Below are 7,255 nucleotides of genomic sequence, written 5' to 3'. Positions count from 1 at the left end.
GCAAGTCCTGGTTCCCGTGGGAGGGTATGAGTGGCTTCCTTGAAAAATTCAGTGGGCTTCTAGAGAACTGAACGCTGCTCCCCCAAAACCAATAGGCTCTATGTCTGGTCCCTGTGATGAGAAGGGTGTTTGGTTAAGAGACCTCCCCTGTGACAGAGAGGGAGAGGAGAACGTGCATGATGCCATTTGAGTCCCTCCTTGATCTTCCAGGTGTCAAGACAGCCCTTAATACAGAATCTTAATTTCAGGCCTTATGCCACAAGAGTGTACAACAAAGTGATTCTTACCTTATGTAAAGGTAAGTTGTATTCCTCTATGCTAGCAATGAATATGTGGGCTCCACAATCAAACACACATTCACAATTTCTTGTACAAAGAAACTACTTCGGGATAAATCTAACAGTGCATGTCCAGACATCACATGCTGAAATCTATTTAGCAATGATACAGGAAATCGAAGATATAAATACATGGAGAGATACACCATGTTCGTGATTTGGAAGACTAAGCGTTGTAAAGATGTCGATTCTCCCCAGACTGATAGAGTTAATGCCGTTCCTTTCAAAGTCCTGTCAGCCTTGTTTGTTTTTGTTGAGATAGACAAAAATATTCCAAAATGTATGTGGAAGGACAAAGGCATTAGCTTCAAAAACAATTTTGAAAATAATACTAATGTGGGAACACAGTCTACGGAGATTCAGAACTTATTAGTAGTTATAATAAGGAAGACTGTGTGGTATTTGCAGGACAGACACATAGAACAGAGCAGAACGAAGAACCCAGGAATAGTCCCCACAAATAAGCCCAACTGCATTTTGAAAAAGGCGCTAAAGCAACTCCATGGGAGAAGGCTGGGTTTTGTACTGCCTACAGCCTTCTAAAGCTTGTGATGAAGTCAGAGAGGACAAACTCAGCAAACAGAAAAACTCAGTAGAGCAAACAGACAAACTCAGAAAACAGCAGCAGCAGAGAAGGAGGATGGTGGTGTGACCCAGGCCGTCCGAGGTTGGAATGGGGAAGGAGAGAGAGTGTGCTCCCGGGGTTGTGTGGGCGGGGCCCAAACAGCTATCCCGTGATGCTTTGCGAAGGCCGAGGGAGCGGGGAAACTGTCCAGTCAGCGTGTGGGCACAGGCGCCAATGAGCAGGAAGGCTGTTGGGACAGCTGACGTGGGCGGGTCACCGAGATGCCTAGGCTGAGCGCGGGGCGACCAGCTTCCATTTTCCAGCCTTCTGTGAGGCTTGCTTCTTGCCTGGCATCTGAAGATCCCGCTTCCTTGCCCCGGTGGGTGCAGAACCTCCAGACCCATGACCACTGGCCGGAGGGCGCCCTTTTTCGCCTCCTGTACTTCCTCCTCAAGGTCAACGCAAAGGATGAGGGAGTGAGCGGCCCCTGGGATGATGCTTCTCTGCGCAGAGGTACCTGTGGGGCATGATGTCAGGACCCCGTGTCCCTGGGGGGCTGGGGCTTTGCTGGGAGGCAGCCTGTGTCTCAGGAATACACTGGATTGCCAAAAGGTATCTGTCAGCTCCTCCGCCCCTCGTTTCGCACCTGTGAGGAGCCCGGAGCAGGGCTTCATTTATGGAGCTGCTAATTATCTCACGTGTGTTGTGAGAAAGGGGAAGAGGGAATGTGGCCTGAACCAGGCACATGGGCTTTCGGCCTTCTTGGGGCTCAAGTCCTGCTGAAAGACCGACGTGAAGCAAGTCAGTGTAGTGTTGATGGGGGAGAAGTTCCGGTTCCCCCTCTTGAAGAGTTACATTCCACTAGGGGTTGTCAGGGTCCCCACTGTGCCCCTGAGATAGGGCCAATCAGGTGTGTGTGTGTAGGGGGAATGGCCTTCCTTTTGGGTGGGTGGTGGGCATTAAGTGACTGGAAAGCATGATCAATAGGACTGACAGGATGTGTGAGGGGCTCACCACCTGGTTGGAAAAGACATGAAGGAAATAATGACCCGTGAAATTCATCATTACTGTTTTGCATTGAGTGCTGAGAAATACAGTGTGCGTTAGAGTTTGTCCTTTACTGGGTAGTGTTTAAGCTGAGACCAGAAAGCTAAGAAATAAAGGCGGATGTGGGAAGGTGTTCAGTTAGAGCAGGGAAGGATGTGTACTGTTACAGGAACTGAGAGAATGTCCTTGAAGCTGGGGCCACGTGGGGACTGTAGGGTGGGGAAAACCAAGGTTTGGGGTGAAGACTTGGACTTTTTGTAGGTTCTTGGAGACTAATCATAGTGATTTAAAACATGATGTCCAGACCCAAGCTGATCCTAGCTCTGCCTCTTACGAGCCGTGTTACTAAACCATTGTAGGTCTCAGTTTCCTGATGGGAGAAATGGGGGTTATAATAATCCCACTTCATAGATGATTGTAAAGATGAAGTGATATTTAACGTTAATAAAACACTCAGAGCCATGTCTGACATGTAGTAGGTGTCGGTGGTTGATTCAAGAAATAAATAGGGGCGCCTGGGGGGCTCAGTGGGTTAAAGCCTCTGCCTTCGGTTCAGGTCATGATCCCAGGGTCCTGGGATCCAGCCCCACATTGGGCTCTCTGCTCAGCAGGAGCCTGCTTCCCCCTCTCTCTCTGCCTGCCTCTGCCTACTTGTGATCTCTCTCTGTCAAATAAATAAATAAATAAAATCTTTAAAAAGTTAAAAAAAATACATACATAGATAAGTTTTGAAGACCCGGAGGCAGTCTGTGGTGACATTTGTGAACTTAAATGGATTCTACTGAACTTCATTTCTTCTCCAGCTTTCAGGTGCTGTTGACCACACTGTGTCAATTCAACATGCTGTTGAATTAGAAGTAATTTTTCTCATATCGACAGTTATTTGCCAAGAGAATCCGAAGTGCCATTGAAATGATGAGAGGGAAATACAATGCTTTTCAGTAGCATATCACAATTAGGTGTATTTAAAATTTCCTGATGAATTGATTTATTTAGTATTTGTTGGTAACACTTTGTGCAAACTAACTTAACGTAAATTGACTGTAGAGTAATTCAGACTCAGAATAAGGACAGAGAGGTAGTAGAACTAGAGCTTTGGCTTTCCTTGACTCTCTGTGGTATAGCTTTTATAGTTTCTCTGTTCTTCTCTGTTTCCAATGCCTTCCTGTGTCTGCTGCCTAAGCGTCGTAGGGGAAGTTTGGGTTTAGAATTGGAGAGACTAAATCGTTGTACCCAACCCAAAGTGCAAATCAGCAAAGCTCGAAGGACTTTTTTTTTTTTTTAAAGATATTCATTTGTTTGTTTGAGGAACAGAGTGAGAAACAGAACAGGAGCTGGGGAGAGGACCAGAGGGAGAAACCGAGTCTCTGCTGAGAGGGGAGCCTGATGTGGGTCTTATTCCAGGGACTCCAGGATCATGAGCTGAGCCGAAGGCAGGTGCTTACCTCACTGAGCCAGCCTGGCACCCAGCCTGTGGGGCTTTTTAAAAGAAAAGACAGATGCTTACGTCCTACTCTAGACTCACCGAGTCAGAGCCGTGTGGGATAGGCCCCAGGGTACAAGGACCAAGCATGTTTGCCATCTGGATGTGTTTCATGACAGCTTTTTCGGCACTGGGCTTTCTGTCATCTGAAGAATCATGCAGTGAGATTGGGAGGACCCATAAATTAACGTTTGATGACATTTAGCAGGGCTCTGTCCTTCAGGGTCTGGGATATCGTGATCTGCATGTTTGGTGAGGTGTGTTACACCCTTAGCTCTTGTCAGAAAGTTATGGATTCTTTTTTCTTTTGATTTGTTTATAAATTTTATGTATTTAACAGAGAGCGAGCCAGAGAGCANCTACTGAACTTCATTTCTTCTCCAGCTTTCAGGTGCTGTTGACCACACTGTCAATTCAACACGCTGTTGAATTAGAAGTAATTTTTCTCATATCGACAGTTATTTGCCAAGAGAATCCAAAGTGCCATTGAAATGATGAGAGGGAAATACAATGCTTTTCAGTAGCATATCACAATTAGGTGTATTTAAAATTCCCTGATGAATTGATTTATTTAGTATTTGTTGGTAACACTTTGTGCAAACTTGCTTACTTAACGTAAATTGACTGTAGAGTAATTCAGACTCAGAATAAGGACAGAGAGGTAGTAGAACTAGAGCTTTGGCTTTCCTTGACTCTCTATGGGATAGCTTTTACAGTTTCTCTGTTCTTCTCTGTTTCCAATGCCTTCCTGTATCTGCTGCCTAAGCGTCGTAGGGGAAGTTTGGGTTTAGAATTGGAGAGACTAAATCGTTGTACCCAACCCAAAGTGCAAATCAGCAAAGCTCGAAGGACTTTTTTTTTTAAGATATTCATTTGTTTGTTTGAGGAACAGAGTGAGAAACAGAACAGGAGTTGGGGAGAGGACCAGAGGGAGAAACCGAGTCTCTGCTGAGAGGGGAGCCTGATGTGGGTCTTATTCCAGGGACTCCAGGATCATGAGCTGAGCCGAAGGCAGGTGCTTACCTCACTGAGCCAGCCTGGCACCCAGCCTGTGGGGCTTTTTAAAAGAAAAGACAGATGCTTACATCCTACTCTAGACTCACCGAGTCAGAGCCGTGTGGGATAGGCCCCAGGGTACAAGGACCAAGCATGTTTGCCATCTGGATGTGTTTCATGACAGCTTTTTCGGCACTGGGCTTTCTGTCATCTGAAGAATCATGCAGCGAGATTGGGAGGACCCATAAATTAACGTTTGATGACATTTAGCAGGGCTCTGTCCTTCAGGGTCTGGGATATCGTGATCTGCATGTTTGGTGAGGTGTGTTACACCCTTAGCTCTTGTCAGAAAGTTATGGATTATTTTTTCTTTTGTTTATAAATTTTATGTATTTAACAGAGAGCGAGCCAGAGAGCANTTTGTTTATAAATTTTATGTATTTAACAGAGAGCGAGCCAGAGAGCATAAGCAGGGGGAACGGCGGAGGGCGAGGGAGGAGCAGGGAGCCCAACAAGAGGCCAGATCCCAGGACCCTGAGATCAGGACCTGAGCTGCTACCAAGAGTCAGATGTTTTGCCAAACTGAGCCACCCAAGCGCCCTTACAGGACCTGATGCCTTAGGAAAATAAATTGCAAGGGTAAAGAAAGAGGAGGGAGAAAGTGAGGCCTGTAATTAAAAGAGGCTTGAGAGACCTGTTAACCAATTGCAAGGTATGGGTCTTATTCTCACTCATGATTTAACAAATACATAGAGTCAAGATATTTATGAGATAATCAGCTAAATTTGTTTTTTTTTTAAGATTTTATTTATTTAGAGAGCGATCACAAGTAGGCAGAAGGGCAGGCAGAGAGAGAGGAGGAAGCAGGTGCCCCGCTGCACAGGGAGCCCGACGCGGGGCTCGATCCAAGGACCCTGGGATCATGACATGAGCTAAGGGCAGAGGCTTTAACCCACTGAGCCCCCAGGCACCCCAATCAGCTAGATTTGAACTGTGACTTGACATGTCATGATATTGAGAAATTATTTTGAAATGTTTAAAGAGTGAGGATAGTTTTGTGGGTATATCTATGTGTGTGTCCATCAAGGGCAGTTTTGCTCCCTAGGAGATGTTTGGCAACATCTAGGACATATTCGGTGGTCATAAGCACGAGTGAGGAAGAGGCTCTCCGCATCTCATGTATGGAGACCAGGGGTGCTGCTAAGCATCGTAGTATGCTCAGGACAGCGCCCTCAGCAAGGAATGATGGGGCGCAAGATGTGGGTCATGCCAAGGTTGTGAAAGCCTGTTCTGGAGACCGGTGTTGATGTAGCCATGGGTCCAATGATCGGATGAAGATATTTGTTTCAAAATGTCATGGGGGCTGTGGGGATGGGCTATGAGTTGAGAATTATTTAAGTTAGTGATGGGAGTTCCTTATACCATTCTCTCTACTTGTGTGTATATGTATCTATCTGTATGTTTATATCGTGTGTGTGTGTGTGTGTGTGTGTGTGTGTGCAGTATGTGTGTATATTATATACAATTGTATATTTCCAAAACAAAAGCTCACAAGCTTGCTACGGGTGATGTAGAGTCTGTGTTCACGTGGCGTCTGGTGCCAGCAGGTGGGGAGGGTGGACAAGCTGAGACGGTGGGTTCGCAGGAGCGGCAGCAGTGGCGTCCTTAGCAGGCTCAGTCTGCAGTGGAATGTTGGTGGTGTCTGGCTGTCGAGCTTCTCTGTATCCCTGTTTTTTTTTTTTTTTTCATTTTTTTGTCTTGTTCTTTGGCCTTCCTAATAGCCTTTCAATAAATTCTTTTTCTATTAAATTCAGTCAGAATCAGTTTCTGTGAAGCAAGAATTCTGACTTACACAAGAAAAGGGTGAAGCTGATGTATAGAGAAAAGGTGATCTGACAGACTGTGGGAGGAGAGAGAGGAATTAGGAGAAAGAGATATATAAAAAATATATGTTCATTTATATATCTAACAACTAAAATTTACAGAGTGTGTATATAGATAGATAGATAGATAGATCTATATGCACATACATATGTATATAATATTTGAGAGAAAGAGAATCTCATGGTTTCTGTTTTTCTTGTTCTTAACTTCTATTCCTCTCAAGACCACAGTTTAATTCTTGTCCAGGGATAGTATGAGATAGCCCCATATTTCTTTATATAAGAAACTCTCCTTTCTACTTAAATAAATGCAAGTGGTCTTCTGTCACCTATAACCCACAGAAGCTCAGCATAGTTTAGATGATGACGTACTCACCTAACCACCTTTTTGCTATACCTGCATTTGCTCACCTCTGTGCAGAGGTTCCACAAATGTCTGTTTAATGGGCACATGATTGTCATTTGGCTCTAGACAAGGAACGAATGTGCTGTTCATGGCAGCAGAGGCACTCTGGTCTTCTTGGCCTTTCAAATAATCATTGTAAGTGGAAACACTTATTGAGAGTTCATTCTGTTGATCCTGCCCGTCTTTCATAGTTCTGCAAACAAGCCTCAGTCTCTCTGAACACCTCTGACTGTAGAGTCCTCAGTCCTTGGGTTTGTGCGGCACAAGGAATGAATGAATCCAGCGGGGTCCCTTGAGAGACAGCCTGCCGGCCTTTCCTGGTGGGTGCTATACCGACAGACAGAGGCCATTCCAACTTCATTGAGGAAGGTGACATATAAGTTGGAAGGGTGTACAGGCAGGGTAGTCTGGGTTTTCCGAGAACAGGCTTTGAGTCAAATAGCCTTAGACTATCACCCAAGCTCTACCCCGTGCTCCTGTGCTTCCTTAGGCATGTTATTTGACCTCTCTATGCCTCGGTTTCCTCGTCTGTAAAAT

The 7,255-nt window shown here is 45.3% G+C and overlaps 1 long non-coding RNA gene across 2 annotated transcripts; it reads left to right on the top strand.

Moving 5' to 3' along the window:
* LOC111140428 lies at window positions 1-7,249 on the top strand. Of its 2 annotated transcripts, XR_002640148.1 has the most exons (4): window positions 1-24; window positions 211-298; window positions 1,227-1,416; window positions 6,910-7,249. It is a non-coding gene; the product is annotated as an uncharacterized LOC111140428 (long non-coding RNA). The 2 variants fall into 2 exon arrangements; XR_002640147.1 differs by lacking the exon at window positions 6,910-7,249 and having other exon boundaries at window positions 1,227-2,498.
* Window positions 7,250-7,255: the final 6 nt, after the last annotated feature.

This window comes from Enhydra lutris, unplaced genomic scaffold (assembly GCF_002288905.1).
Source record: "Enhydra lutris kenyoni isolate GAN:26980312 unplaced genomic scaffold, ASM228890v2 scaffoldscaffold1066, whole genome shotgun sequence".
NCBI classification, from domain to species: domain Eukaryota; kingdom Metazoa; phylum Chordata; class Mammalia; order Carnivora; family Mustelidae; genus Enhydra; species Enhydra lutris.
Note: the sequence above shows the minus strand (reverse complement) of the source record. Positions and strands in the feature narration are given on the sequence as shown.